We start from the raw sequence: 13,461 nt of genomic DNA on the forward strand, positions 1-13,461 counted from the left end.
TGGTGAGAACCATAGACAGCTGGTTAAAAGCTGAGCCCACACTCATTGTTAGAAAAGCAACGTGGTTGGATTTTTTTCCAGCTCCTCTGGGCTATTGTTATGAAAAATAAGGACAACCGTTAATGTAAAGTATAGCTTCTAAGAAACTCCTCGGAAATTGAGAGAGGGAGGGAGGGAAGGAAGGAAGGAAGAGAAAGAGAGAGAGAGAGGGAGAGAGTTGATGGAGCTGTAAATGCTCCATGGATCAAAATGTAAAGGGTAGAATAAAAGCAGTTGCTCCCTAAAATTTTAGCACCACTGAGCTTCTAATGCTGTTTTCCCTTTTCTTGGCTAGTGAGCGGGCCATTTATGACACATGGCTATTATTGCCAGCGTTACATTTTTCCCAGGCTAGGTATCTAGTCTACTCATGCTCTCTGCTTCTTGCCTTTTATTTTCTTCTTGTGTGTGTCTGTTTTACTGTTTATGAATAGTTTCATAAGAGGAAAAAAAGGAGATGGAGGTTAAAGTCATTTTTTTCCTTGTTAGCAGCACTTATAAATGTTTGAAGGGGAGGAGGTGATAACAAACAACTAAAATAAGGTTTTTCAACTATACCCAAATATTCTTGCCAGGGTATTTCCCAATTGCCATGGATAATTGTAAACTAGTGGATTGCTATTAAATAATGCCTTCAGGTTTAATATTTGAATGTTTTTGTCTAAAATCTTATTGCTACCAGCTTCCTTATACAAAGCTATTAACGTTTGCTGTGGAGCCCATGCCAAGAGGCGCTCGGAGGTGGGAGTGCCAAGCTGTGACCGCATACCAGGCAATGTTTGTCCCCCGTGTTGGGCCTCATTCCTTGCCATTCACTGAGAAGGGCTTCCTCGTATGAGGTCAGTGTGTCCTAGCCATGGTTTTGTGACATCTGAGAATACTTCCTATTACTTCAAGGGATTATACAATCCTGAAAAATCATTTCAAAACAGATTAAAATTAACCTTATTTTTGTAAACATGCCCTGTGTCTTACAATACTCCCCTTACTCCCTTTTTGGCAAGGAGAGGAATGAAAGAATACTGTCATTATGTGAACTCAATTTTATTTTTTTCTTTCATAGAAACCAGTTATTGAAGCTCCATCAGGTGTCTGACACTATATGTACATGAGGTATCAGTAACCTGAATGGAGTTCATAAATTAAGAAACTCAAACTATAAAAACGTCTAGATACCTAGCCCAGATCAGTTAGCTGTAAGGAACAATTCTATAATTTTAACCTAGTGTCTATAACAAAAGTCTTTACTCTTTCCTGTATACCATACTCATTATCTAGTTCCTTAAGTTCGGGGACTATGTCTTAACAAATTTTGTATATCCCGCAGTCTAGAAATGAAAACCCAGAGTCAGAGACATGAATTTTAAGTAGTCACTTGGATAAATCACATGACCTCTCTGGGCCTCACACACTTCATTTATGACTAGACAATACTAGTTAATATTTATGGACTACTCAACTTTATGGCAGGCATAGCTAAGCATGTTACATATATTACCTTAATTAACCCTCCTGACACCCTATACCTATGTTATAGGTATAATTAAACGATTTATATAGAAGAGAAATAAGAGACTGAGATGAATAGTTTGGCAAGTTTCCAGAGCTAAATTGGTGGGATCATGAATGAAATGTAGGCTCTCCCCCTTCCTTAAGTATGGATTGCACATGGTAACTTCTTTCCAGTGAGAATTGTGGAAAGGAGAGGAGAAAAGAGGCCTTACAGTGGTGAAACCTGTCAAACTCTACCTCAGCCAGTGAGTCAAGGCTAACACCTGCAGGGACAAGTCCTGTTGATGGTACGCAGCCTTGACACAAGGTGATGAAAGTGGCCATCTGTGGTATTCTTCCCCCACACTCATAAATCTTGTTTAGTCATGAGAAAAACATTAGACAAATACAAGTAGAGGGACAGTCTCCACAATACCTCACCAGTACTTTTTAAAACTGTCAAGGCCGTCAAAGACAAGGCAAGTATGAGAAAATGTCACGGTAAAGAGGAGCCAGAGGGGACACGATGACTTAATGTAATGTGATACCCCAGATGGGTTCTTAAAACAGAAAAAGGACATCAAGATAAAACTAAGGAAATCTGAATAAAGTAGGGACTTTACTTAGTAATTTGCTGATGCTGGTTTGTTGGTTGTGACAAATGTGTCCTACTAACAAAGGATGTTAACAATAGGGGATACTGGATGTGAGTTACACAAGAACTCTCTGTACTATCTTTGCAACTTTTCTGAAAGTCTAACACTTTTCTAAAATTAAAATTTTATTTTTTTAAAAAACTGTATAAACCATTGTGATTTTCCTTTCTAACCTTTGGCTTGGTCATTAGGTTATTATTGTCCTTGGTGGGGGGAATCTTTGAATATGTTCTCTTGGCTTTGACTCAAACAGAAAGTAAGGCAATTGACTGGTGTTGGTAAGTACATTGGTTAAATAATTCTGCAAAAATACTTGCTAGGAATTTTAGGAGTGAGCTTTGCTTTTCTGCTATCTGGGCTATACACTGTTGGCTGCCCACCTGGGAAGACTGCAGACTACTCAATAGGGCACACATCAGTCGGTCTTGACATTGTGATTAAAAATCTGACCCAGTGGAGCACAAAGTCTGGTTGTATGTCATATCAGGAGACCACATCAGAACTCATGTTTTTGCAATAACAAGCTGTGATGCTGCAACACTGGGGCATGTTTTAAAGGTGAGGCTACACACCAGGAACAGATGATCCCTCAATCAACAACAATCCTGTTTTTATTCCACCTGTGTTAAAACCATCTGTCATAAGAGAAAAAGCAAAACAAAATAAACAAATAAATGAAAGACAATCCAAACCAAATATTCATTCCTTCCTCTTGGTAAATATAGACATGCTAATTAGCATTTTGAATATTAAGGGTTCTGGGAAAAATTATAATTTATATGAATATTACTACCTAAATATTTGGCTTTATTTTCCAGAATAGGTACAATGAGCTAATTAAGGATGATAGAAATATAGATAAATAGTGGAAGAGGAATATCAGTAAAACAGTGAAAGATGCTGAACAATCTCACCGTTGTCAAACTAGCTGTTTAATACCATTTATTGAATCTTTTGTGCTTTTTATTAAACAGTTGAAAATTATTTTTTATATTTAGGATGTTTATTTTAATGACTTAAATTACAGAAGATGGAAATGTATATCTGTAAATATACGACATTGTTTTATTATTGCTCATTTTGATAAAATTCTGCCTTTTATTCAGAAGCATATTTTAAATCAATGAATTTATGAGGAAACATACAAGTAAAATGTTAGAGCATTTGCATTTTGTAAAAAAAACTATAGGAATTAATACCTTACATATTCAGAGTAATTTCTCTTATTTACTGTTTATCAACTTTAAAAAATATTGAGAAACTGGCAACATTACTTAATTAGCTTCCAAATATTTAAAACTGCTTAATACTGGTTATTTTTTCACCCTGTAGCACTTGCTAAAGCAGCATAAATAAAACATTTCAGCAAATTCCCCCTTAGTTATTGGGAATAAAAGAACAGCTGATTTGAGCCTTACCTTCATATTTTCTGAAAGATTTCAATCCAAACCCAGGAAGATTCTTTTAATAGAATTGATGTGTTTCTCTGCTTCAGGGATTAGAGAGGAAATTGATTGATGTCCCTCAAATACTGGTCGAGTCTAAGGTTTAAAGATCTAAGGTTTAATTGGATTTGAAGAGTTTTTTTTTTTTAAATCTATATTCAAGTGAATATGTGAATATTTCCCTTCATCATTTTTCGTGGTTTTTTTTTTTTTTTTTTGTGACATTGTCTACCTGCTTGTCTCTTGGTATTTCTGCATTCTTTCCAGTCATTGCTTGACTGGGAATGCATTCTTTTTCTTTTAGGCTACTTTCTTAAAATTTTGCTGGCAAAAACAGTCATAAGAATGATCAATGCAAAGCAGGTTGATAATGATCAGACTTGGATGCATGAAATGATGTAGGCCTCAGGTGGGGGTGAGTGGGGTGGAGGAGAGATTTAGACACTTGCCTCACCACACAGTGAGTGGAATGTCCCCAGTATGAAGATTTCCTGCTTTCTTTGGAAGGCGGCCCCTAGGGCTGTTTGGGGAAGAATTATTCCATTGCATTCCTGAAGACTTTGGTCATGTGCTCCTTGCCTTTGCTAGGTTCTTCATACACTTAGCATGGCTCAGGGTCATTGCCTATCAGGCTGGTAGCCACAGGCCTGAACTCTAAATTCTTATCTTTATGTGTCTGCTCCAGCTCTATAGTAGCTGAATCATGAATCACAGGTACCCTGATAGTCCAGGGTGTGTGTGTGTGTGTGTGTGTGTGTGTGTGCGCGTGCGCGTGCGTGTGTTTAAAGGGCCATAACAGCAATACTGATCTTCTGTCTAAGTCTGTTTTGTGCTGTTGTAACCGAATACCTGAGACTGATTAAGTTTTAATGAACAGAGATTTATATCTTACCGTTCTGGAGGCTGAGAAGTCCAAGGTCAAGGGGCCCACATCTGACGAGGCCCTTCTTGCTGCATTATGCCGTAGCAGAAGGTAGGAGGGCAAGAGAGCGTGTGCGTGAGAGAGAAATGGGGCTGAACTCATCCTTTTGTCAGGAACCCACTCCTTCAATAATGGCCTTAATCCATTCTTAAGGGCAGAGTCCTCATGACCTGATCACCTCTTCAATGTCCCACCTCTCAACACTGATGCATAGGAGATTAGGTTTCCAACACATGAGCTTTGGGGGCCCTATTCAAACCATGCCATATTCTGAGTCAGGATTTGCCCAAAGCATACAGAATGAATATAAAGTGAGAGAGAAAGGAAGGAAATAGAAAGGAAGAAAAAGAAAGACATAATGGATATGATAAGTATGTGGGTGATGGGATGGAAAGACATTAATGGGCAGGGGCTACTATAGATTGAGTGGTCAGCAAAGGTGTCTGGAGAAGGCAAAACTCAAGCTGAGAGCTAAATGACAAGTAATATACAGTTACAAAGAGAACAATTGGAAGACTATTCTGAGCAGAGGAAAAAGCTAGTGCAAAGCCCTTGGGTTGGCATAATCTCAGTGTGCTTGAGGATCATTTCTATGGCTGGAGGGGAGTAGGCAAGGGGAGAGAGGTGAGAGATAAGATCAGAGAAGTAAGTGAGGCTGAATTGTGGAGGGCTTTGCCAACTACTGTGAAGAGTTCAAGCTTTATTTTAAATATGATTGAAAGCCACCTAGAGGTTTTCAGGTAAGGAATGAGGGTCACTTGATCTGATATACATTTTTAAAGATCACACATTTAAAAAAATACTAGGAAGAATATGTTATAGGAGAGAAAGGTAAAAGAATGGAAAAACGAATGCCAGTGAGGAAGCTGTTGCTATAAGGCCAAGTGAGAAGTGACGGTGGCTTACACGAGGGAGGTGATGAAGTGGACAAGCAGAGAAATAGACAATTCTGCGTGACAGAGAGGACACGACCAATGGATGGATTAGAAGTGGGGGGTAAAGGAGAAGCGGGAATCAGATTTAAGTTATAGATTTTTGTCTTGAGGAACTAGGTGGATGGTGGTGCCTCTTTCTGGGATGGGCAATGCTGGTGGAAAATCAGATAGGGGAGGGCTGTGAAGTCAGGAGTTGTTTTGACCACAGTATTTCCAAGATGTCTAATTGAAGATGTCGAGTTGGCCCCATTGGATTTATAAGTCTAGGGACTTAAATGTCATGACTAAGACACATCTAGAGATTTGACTTGGCTGTCACCGTCTTATAAAGTAGATATAGGGGGCTTTTGGACATAGCCCTAGTTCACGTCAACATTTAGAGGTTGGGGAGAAGAGAAATTATCAGTGAAGGTGTCTGAAAAAGAACAACTCAATAAGACAAAAGAAGGACCAAGAAGGTGAGATGTTATGGAAGCCAAAAGAGGAAGGTATTTCAAGAAGGATGGTGCGGGCAATGTTGATTGCTGATGAGAGAGAGAAGTGACCTGTGGATTTGGCAACATGGACATCACAGTAGAACAATCTTTGAGGTATGGTGCAGGCTGAAGCATATTTGGAGTAGGTTAGGTATATGGAAGTAGAGGTCTTGAATAGAAAGCCACTCTTTATAGTCAAGGGAGTATTTTTGTTTTTAATTAGAGATTAGGAATACATTTGAATGCTGATGGCCGTGTGAAGTAAAATTCAGTGTTTGGAAAAGATAGTGAAATACAGCTTTTGTAGAAAAACTTTGAAATTTGAAACACCACTTTGTCCCTTTTAATGCATCAACAGTTTTTTGTTTGTTTGTTTGTTTGTTTGTTGTGTGTGTGTGTGTGTGTGTGTGGAAAGAAATTGCTCCTTTTTAAATTTTGAGGGTTTGTTAATTCTCCAACATATTGAAGCCAAAAAATACCGTGTGAGTAACCTCATTCCTTACTGCCCCATTTTCATATAACGTTTGTGATGCCCGTGAGTAGAACATTCCTGTAGACCCAGATGTGTGGGAGTTCAGTGAGACTCAAAGTGAGTACAAAGTAAGGGTATCACGTCTAGGACCAAGTATGCAGGGGTGCTGACAGCCCCTAGTGAAAGCACTTTCCATTCAAATCAGAATTTGCTTCAAACACAGAAAAGAAGCACCAGTGTTCTGAAAAACATGAGCAATCAGGGAATCCTATCATATTCTTTCTTAGTTTTATTATTTTCCAGTGCAAATAATGATACAGAAAGGGATAGTTTCTTTTCCTTTCAATCATTCCGTACTCCTTAGTAAGCTGAGGATAGATAGCATGGGTAGATGTACATATATCAAGAAATTAACTAAAATAGTTGAGTTGGTTTTGTGCATTATTTCTGCTATTCTGATAAAAATATACATGTGCATGTGTAAGCTGGGAAATTCAAACTGTAATTTTGATGATTCCATATGAGCTAAATACACTTACATTTGCATTTAAATCTGGCAATATACAACATAAAGATAAATGTTGAAAATTCATGCTAAAAATGTACGATTTAAATTTTTCTTAGGACAATATTAAGTAGCAAATAAGAACATCATGGTAATTCAAGAGAGATAATGTGGAAGGAAAGCACTTTAGATTTTAGTACTCTTACTAGCACTTTCCTACTTTTTTTTTTTTTTTTAAACAAGCAGCCATGCATTGTTATTTTGTGTGGGTACCACAAATTATGTAGCTAGAGCTGGGGCTAGGCATTGTGCTGGGAAACAGAAGTATAATGATGAACACGTAAGATATAGATCCTATCCTGTCATCATGGACTTTACATTTGAGCAGGGATAATTTCATAATACCAATTGTTGTAAGAGGTACGAAGGAAAGGTACAGGGTGCTATGAGAACATGTAAGTTGGAAAACCAGCTGTAGTGGGCATTGCTGATTGCCTACTCAACAGCCCTTCTCCCTTGCCAACAAAATTCACCTCCTTTAGAGACTGAAATTGCCAGACCCTTACTTTCCCAGCAGGTAGGGTATAGACTAAATCCCATCCAATGCTATCTGAATGGAAGTCAGTTGGATACAGGGACATTTTTGGAAAAAATTTTTCTCCCTGATTAATAACGAAATATGTAAGGAGAAAACCCGTCCTTTCTTTCCTTTAACTTTATATATTGTTATATGAGGACATGATGCCTGGCGCTGTGGCAACCATCTTGTGATCATGAGGGAAAACCAGGAAAACAGTGGAAAGCTTAGGCGGGGCTGTAATATAATTTTGAACCTCTGAGTCAATCCAGAACTATATGCTATAGAATTCTTGTTAGGTAAAATAAAAATTCTCACTGTTAAAGATACTTCTAGTTGGGTATTCTGTTGTTTGCTGTCAAGACTTCCTAATTGAAACATTTATCTAGTCTGGGTGATCAGAGAGGTTTCACCTGAGGAAGCCACATTTGCATATATACCAAAAGGGTGAGCAGGAATTAAGTTTTCAAAGATTTGGGAGAATAGAGTTCCAGGCAGACAGCATAAACGTGTGTGAAGCTCCCAGATCAGGAAAGTACTTGGTGTGTTTGAGAAGCTAAGATTCCCAAGAGTATGTTCTGAGGACCAGAGCAGATGCGCAGTATCCTGGACATCAGGTTCTAGGATACACCAGCAGACAGCCAACTCCACCCTTTTTCTTCTGGAAGATGGTGATGAGCTTGTTGCTGCTACTCTGCAAACTGTCCAAGAAATTTCAGACTCCAGAACTCAGTGGATCTATCAGCTTTCCCCCCAGCTAACAGGTAGCAAAAGTGATCTTAGCATTTTGTTCACAGTCCCACTTGTGGAAAGTGGATGCCTCGTCTGCATGTAGCTACTGTGAGCGGTGACACAAAGCTTATCAGATTTTTAGCAAGCTGTAAATCCTTTGGCACGTAACCTTCCTTGTCCTGATAAGTAGGCAAGATGATGTGGAGGCAGCAGAGAGCATAGAGTGTAAAATCCATGGAGGCGTGCTTCAGCAGGTAGACTTCAAATAATTTTATGAAAGACTTGGATGATTCCCCAAATGATAAGAATAAGGAGAAGAGCAAAGTTATCGGGAGTGTTTGTATAATTGCAGTTTTAATGGTTAGAATCCACTCAGCTGCCATGACGAAGGTGTGGCCTCGCTGCCCGATGGTTTCCACAGATAATGACACCTTAAGGAACAAGGCTGTCAGAGCCATTATCATCATCGTGTTTACCAACGTTTCATCACAGTCATCAGATTCAGTGCCAGAAAGCGGGAGAGCTGTGCTTTACAGCACGGACGTGTACCTCAAAAGCCTATTTAAACTGCAATTACACAATAGCAGTGATTTTCTGTAATTTGTGGGAGGAAGGAAATGAAACGCTGGACCCTGAGTTGGAAACACACACACACAAAAAAAAAGTAAGAGAAGGAAATAGCATTTTAATTATGTTTAAAAGAACGTATATGGCACCTGTCAGCATTATAAAATTATTAATCCTCATAATGGCCCTATTAGTCAGTCCCACAGTTGAAAGAAGAGGAAATTAAAGTAATGAGATACCTAAGTGGCTTGTCCCCAGCATGAGTGAACTAGAGACATCAGGGAATAAAACTGGCGCTCTTGATTTGGCGAGTGGTTTTATGTCACCCTTTCTCTCGGTTTTTAAGCCTTGACCTAGAATGGACAGGAAATACAAGATGACGTACTGGGGCCCAGACTGCCATTGCCCTTGTGATGTGAATCAAGTAGAAATAGCATGATTTAGTTGCTGAATAATCTTCTAAAAAGGAAAATTCTGAAGCTACAAGAGATATTTTAGTAGATTTTAAGGAAAATCTGATGAAAGTATCTAACTTGAGTTAGAAGGGGCATTTGCTGTCTTCCTGTATGAGTGGGTTTTTTTTTTTCTCTCTCTGTTTCTTTCTCTCTTTCATTCATTGCATGTGAGTTGAATGCCTGTTACGTGCCTGGCATGGCTCTATTCACTAGGAATATAGCAGTGACTCAGCCAGTCCAGGTTCTTTTGCTCTCACAGAGCTTACGTTCTGCAGGGAGGGAGACAAGCACTGGACAGTGAAAAAGAAATGAAGAAGAGCATACCAGAGAATGATGTCCGCCAAGGGAAACAGAACAAGGTAAAGGAGAAAGCATGAGTCTGGAGTGTGGGGTTCCTTTGGCTACGGAGATCTGGGAAGGATTTTCAAAAAGTGAAATAAGCATGGAGACCTAGAGGGTCATGAGGACAGATTCCTGGTGATAAGGTCTGCAAGTGCAAAGGCCCTGAGGTAGGAACAAGCACAAGAGGTAGGAACAAAAAGCATGGAGACCTAGAGGGTCATGAGGACAGATTCCTGGTGACAAGGTCTGAAAGTGCAAAGGCCCTGAGGTAGGAACAAGAAAGGCAGAAAGAAACCAGTGTGGCAGAATTGTAAGGAGAAAGAGGGTGAGTTGTAGGAGATGCAGTTGGAGAGCCATTCATTTATTCATTCATTCAAGAAAATGGAGTACTGCATGCCAGTTACTGCACTAGGTGCTGCTTTGGAGGAAGGTTCTATGCCTTTCTTCTTTTGTTGGCTCTTGTGCAAGATTCTCCAGAATTATAAAATTGAAGAGAAAAAAAATGCCCTACCCAGTGGGCCTCAGTCTCCTGTTTCTTTCATGCCTGTTCTGCAAAGAGGTGGTTAATGACCTTATTTTGCCTTATGTACTTTCATAGAAAAAAACCCTAACACATTATTCCATGCCTATTTTTAAGGTAGTTTATGAAATAGGAATGAATACTGGCACAGTTTGTTCCGGTGAGTCTGTAATAATCAACTACTCCCTTTCTTGGCATATTTTGGCCTACGAAGGGATTCTAATTGAGAGCGGTTTTGCAAAAATCAGCATTTAGTATTCTGTGACACTCATTTGGCAAGTACTTTGTTGGTATAATAGGCTTCAATGTATAAAGTAATTTGAAGAGTGGTTCGGAAAAGAATCTTAACCAATCTCCATGTGGACCCTGACAGATGACACTGCTGAAGGTTTCCATCCCGGTGGAATCAGCATAGATTTGTGCATTTATGGGTTTAGTTTCATTGGTTAAGTACAAACCACTGTAACACATACTGGATCAAAGGATATATATGATTTTCTTCTGCTATGTCCAAAGCCTTGACCATGTACTGAACCTTAGAAATCTCAAAAAAGACCTACACATCAAATATTATTTGCTTCTCATTTTTATTCCCTTTTGGTTTAGATTTTATGATCACTTGAGCCTATGGAGGTAATACAATACTGTATACACTTACCTTATTTTAGCCCAGACACATGAAATAGTTTGCTAGGAGGAATTGAGGACAGTTGGCATAGTTGATTGGTTGATGTAGGTGATTTGCCAATATCAATGTACACTTCATTATAATTGTTTTGGTGATACTTGAAAACAAATTATGTCTGTCCTGTTTGAATTACAGGTGTGAGGAAGGTCACATAATTTGATTATATGACAAATTTGCTGATTTCCAGCTTCCACTACTGTCAATGCCTTGAGTAGAGAGGCTATATCTTACAGCCATTTCCCTCAACATCTAATACAAATCCTGGCCTCATAGAATGAATTGGGAATTGTTTCCTCCTCTTCTATTCTTTGGGAAGTCTTTGTAAAGGAATGGTGTAATTCATCTTTAAAAGTTTGATAGAATTCATCAGTGAAGCCATCTGGTCCTCGGCTTTTATTTGTGATGAGTTATTTTTAATTACTAACTTAACCTCTTCACTTGTTATGAGTCTCGTCATATTTTCTATTTCTTCATGAGTCAGTTTTAGTAGTTTGTGTCTTTCTAGGAGTTTACCCTTTTCATCCAGGTTATTTAATTTTTTTGAATACAGTTTATAAATATTTTTATTTAGACACAAATTTTCATGAACAGAGCATTTCATAAAATGAAGCAAAACCATATGAAAGTCCATGTTAAAGTACTGGAGATGTCATCTTCAAATAAATCCTGTTTTGGGGAGAAAGAAATAAAGATATTAAATTATTATAGTTGAGCCTTTCTTCAAGGATCATTTGCTTATCAGAAACCCACTAACATATCCATATCATTGGGATTTGTTGAATAATCCTAAGGTTATCTATGGCCTGGAAATCTGGACATAAGGTATAGCCAAACCTTGTACAAACTGGATGGGAGAATTGCAAAGTCAGGACTAGATAAATTCACTGGCTCAAGTGAAAAGATGAGTTATTGTATGACAGTATGTTAAAATGGAAATTAAGGGGATAGGAAGAGATTTGTTCAAGGATACGAAATTACAGCCACATAGGAAGAATAAGTTCTAGTGTTCTATACCACTATAGAATGAGTATAGTTAATGGTATTATATTATATAGTTTCAAATAGCTGGAAGAAGGAAATTAAATGTCCCCAACACAAATGATCAATGTTTGAGATGATGAATATATGCTAATTACCCTGATCTGATCACTATACATTGTATGTATTGAAACATCACTATGTCCATGTACAATTATTATATGTCAGTTAAAAAATAAAAGAAAAAAACCCCAAATGGAAATTCCACCACAAGCAGTTATAAAGGGTTAAAGTGTTAAAGATGAAGGAGCCAGAATTTGTAAAAAGTATTTCTTAGTGCTGTGCTGTATGCTTTGTCCCTCCCTCCTCTCAAAGGGTAGAGGTAGGAGGATCTGATCTTCCCTTCAAGCCCAGGAAAGGGAGTTTCAACGGGCTTACCTGAGAGAGTAGATGGAGGATACTAAGTGTTGGTGTCTGGCTCCTGCCCACGCAGAATGAGAGGATGTTGCTTTGGGCTCATTCTTCATGTCTCAAATTTGCCAGAGCAAAGATGCACAGGTGCCTTCTGAGGAACAGGAAATTAGGAGAACTTCAGGAAGAAATGTCTAACAATGGGTTCTTTAAAGAACCCATAAAAGTAATGCAAAAGTATGCCAGACTCCCAGAGATGGAGAAACCAGATTTTGGCTGTGTTAGGTAAGAATGTTCTTTTCCTTTACTTCTTCCTCCTCCCACTGCCCACTCCGCTACCCCTTCAGGAACTGAAAATAGCCAGTGAATAGGAGAGGAGGTAGAAAGAACTAGTAAATAGGCCAGTACTATCCTTTCCCAAGGCAAAAGTTCTTTCCCAGGGAAGAAAGTGTTAAGAACTGTGAAGGGTCTGAGATTTTATCCTGTTTGCAAGTTAGACTGCTACAGTTTCATGGATTCTGGTAGAAGACAAAAGACTCCTGGGCCAGAGACAAAGGACAGTTTATTACTCACAGCAATAGTAGAGGCCAGACTATTAGCACTTTTATGCTGGTTCCCCTGAGCCTCAATTCCCACAGGGTGATTGAAAGAGGGTCGTATTCTATCTGCACATGCAGTGGATTGTGTTACAGGAGAGGAACTCTAAATTTAGGAAACCTGAATGTTTTTTAATAGGTAATAAATATGCCTGCCCTTTTCTCCAGAGGGAGACATTATCTTTATTGTACTGGACTGTAAGCAGTCTGCTCTTTCTTCCTGAGGGAGACATTCTTGCTCCCTTCTAAGGCTGTTCACTATGCAAAGATCCTTGAAAGATGGTACAGAACAAAGAAAGTCATTGCCTCTCTAGCAAAATATGAAACATGGGATACCCATGGCTTATACGTTGATAGTGTCTATAAAATTTCAAGGAAATTGTAATTAAATTCTGCAAACACCTGACATCGGTTGTAAGAACTTGTGAGTAGAGCCGGGTCAGATCAAACCCATCTCACTCATAAACTACTTAAAGCATGTGTTCAGCTGATGGGCGTTCCATCATCCCTGCTGCTGAAGAGACATGGCCTTCAGCAGGTGAGAGGGATAATTAGCCACCGTCCCTAAAATATGCACCAAGGACACTTTTTAAAGTAGTTTTCTTATTGTGGACAAATCTCATGCAATTGTGCTATTAAATTATTTTCATTATA

This window comes from Eulemur rufifrons, chromosome 16 (genome assembly GCF_041146395.1).
Source record: "Eulemur rufifrons isolate Redbay chromosome 16, OSU_ERuf_1, whole genome shotgun sequence".
Taxonomy (NCBI): domain Eukaryota; kingdom Metazoa; phylum Chordata; class Mammalia; order Primates; family Lemuridae; genus Eulemur; species Eulemur rufifrons.